Source organism: Anas acuta, chromosome 5 (genome assembly GCF_963932015.1).
Source record: "Anas acuta chromosome 5, bAnaAcu1.1, whole genome shotgun sequence".
Classification (NCBI taxonomy): domain Eukaryota; kingdom Metazoa; phylum Chordata; class Aves; order Anseriformes; family Anatidae; genus Anas; species Anas acuta.
The window spans coordinates 20,463,315-20,465,719 of record NC_088983.1 but is presented as its reverse complement, the minus strand read 5'-3'; the positions used below and the strand labels follow the sequence as shown (position 1 = coordinate 20,465,719).

Sequence of the window (2,405 nt, the reverse complement as noted above, 5' to 3'; positions counted from 1 at the left end):
CACTTGCCCTCTTTCTCCACTCAATTCCTCTTTCCCTCTCTCTCTTTTGCTCCTTCCCTCACCACTCTTGATCTCTTACCCTCCTGTCTCTTTCCTCTCATCTCTTTCACTTCCTCTTCTCTTCTTGCCTGTCCTCTTTCTTTCTTTGGCTGCCTTTTCTCTTTCTCCCCTTTATCCCCGTTTTTGAATTCTCTGTGTAATATCTCTTCCTATAGTTAACTCCATATTGTCTTAGCTGGCGTTAATCTCTGTTTTCCAGTATCAACAAGTATTCAAAGTTGCGTAATGGAAAATGCCAAGTTGACTTAATAGTACCCAGTGCTATTGGCTTATACTACAGCTGCCCAGTCTTCTAAAGTCTGAATTACACATTATGTTTAATTTAGATTTCATGCTATCCCTACTATTACTCAGGTTCTTTAGGACAGTATAGAAGCTGTGTCCAGCCTGTTCATAAGCTAAAGGAAACAGAAAAATCATAATTTCTCTGGTATAATATTTTCTGATTTTGGCTTGCTTGAAGCACAACATAACACTTTTTTAAAAGCTCTCTTGACTCCCAAACATTTTATGGTTTTGTTTTTGTTTTGTTTTTTTTTTTTTTTGTCTCACTTTCATAATTTTTGATTTTGTCTTATACAGCTTTTTTGTTCTACCAATGTCGTGGTTTAACCCGGCCGGCAGTTAAACACCACGCAGCCGTTCGCTCACCCTCCCCCCTCCCTCTCTGGGACGGGGGAAGAGAAATGGAAAGTGAAGCCGTGAGTTGAGATAAAGACAGTTTAATAAGACAGGAAAATAATAATAACAAAATAATAATAACAATAATAATAATAATAATACAATGGTGATAATAGGGAAATAATAATAATATGTACAAACAAGTGATGCACAATGCAATTGCTCACCACTTGCTGACCGATGCCCAGCCTAACCCCGAGCAGTCCGGCCCCCCCCCCCCGGCTAGCCACCCCTATATATTGTTTAGCATGATGTCAGATGGTATGGAATACCTCTTTGGCTAGTTTGGGTCACCTGTCCTGGGTCTGTCCCCTCCCAGCTCTTACTGCACCCCAGCCTGCCCGTTGGCAGGACAGAGCAAAAGGCTGAGACGTCCTTGGCTTAGTATAAGCACTGCTCTGCAACAATTAAAGCATCGGGGTGTTATCAGCACTCTTCTCATCCTAAGCCAAAACACAGCATTCCACCAGCTACTAGGAAGAAAATTAATTCTGTTCTAACTGAAACCAGGACAACCAATTCCATTGCTTTTACACTGCATTGCTCGTTCCCAGCTTAATTTTATATGCAGTGGAATTTTTTTGTTTTTCTAAACACCTAATTTGAACTATCTCTGTATTCAGTGTCAATAGGAACTTGCCAGTTCAGTTAAAGCCAGAAGCAGACATATTTAGGCCCTGAAATTCTACTCTATATTCTTCAAACAGAGTATTGAAGAAGTATAAAAACAAAAACAAAACAAAAACAAAACAAAAACAAAAACAAAAACAAACACAACCCATCCGAACACAGGCCAGTTATGTAAAGCCAGGCCTTATTCCTATACTGAGCTTCTAGTTTAGACAAAGCTCTTATTAAAGGAGTTTTTTAAAGGAATGGAAATATTTATTTACTTATTTATTCCTAACTGTGACTCCTGCTGATCTGTCAGAAAGCCTAACTCAACAATACTCTTGATCTGGTGACATTACTGTTTTCTACTTACCAAATAAGACAGGGAACTTTGTATGTTCTTTGACTTTGGGATTGATGTGTGTTGAGGCTCATATCCTTGAACTTTTTCAGGTACTCTGAAATCATTATATCTGGTTAAGATCTAATATGCCACTTCCAAAAGTACATAAGCTTGTTCCTGATTTTGTATGAAAATAGTGTTTGGTCTTAAAAGAACCTTCTGAAAACAAAAACATACTTTATCTCTCTTTTTAGGGTTCGTTCAAGAACAGGAAATATTAAGGTGATTGAGCTACTATGCTTTGTGTTTATGATTATAAAAGTTTTTCCTGTCTTTCTGTTGCTGCTCAGAGCTAGGTACAAATGTCCATGCTGACTTTCACACTGACATGGACCAAAAATAGGAAAAAAATTTACTTGCTTATCTGTTCTGTTCTAGTTTTGTTTGAATTACTTTTAACCTTTTCAACAATGATAACAATCTTATTCTCTATAAAGCCACCTTAAATCCTGTTTTATTTAAGCTGAAGAAAAACAACCATTTGAACGGCTGAAAGGGAAAAAACAAACAAACAAACAAACATATACACACACAAAAACAAACAAAACAAAACAAAAAAACACACACACAAAAAAAAAAAAAAAAACAAAAACATTTTTTTTTCTTTTCCCCTGGGAGAATTATTGAACAGTTAATTTTCAAACACGTT

The 2,405-nt window shown here is 36.9% G+C and overlaps 1 long non-coding RNA gene across 2 annotated transcripts in view; it reads right to left on the bottom strand.

The window, feature by feature from the left end:
• The window catches only part of LOC137857017 (uncharacterized), a 44,555-nt gene extending 43,609 nt beyond the window's left edge, over positions 1-946 (bottom strand). The window contains exon 1 of one of the 2 annotated variants that reach the window (XR_011096931.1): positions 909-946. This is a non-coding gene — a long non-coding RNA (uncharacterized lncRNA). The remainder of the gene's footprint in view (positions 1-908) is intronic. The other variant, XR_011096932.1, reaches the window with a different exon arrangement.
• Positions 947-2,405: the final 1,459 nt, after the last annotated feature.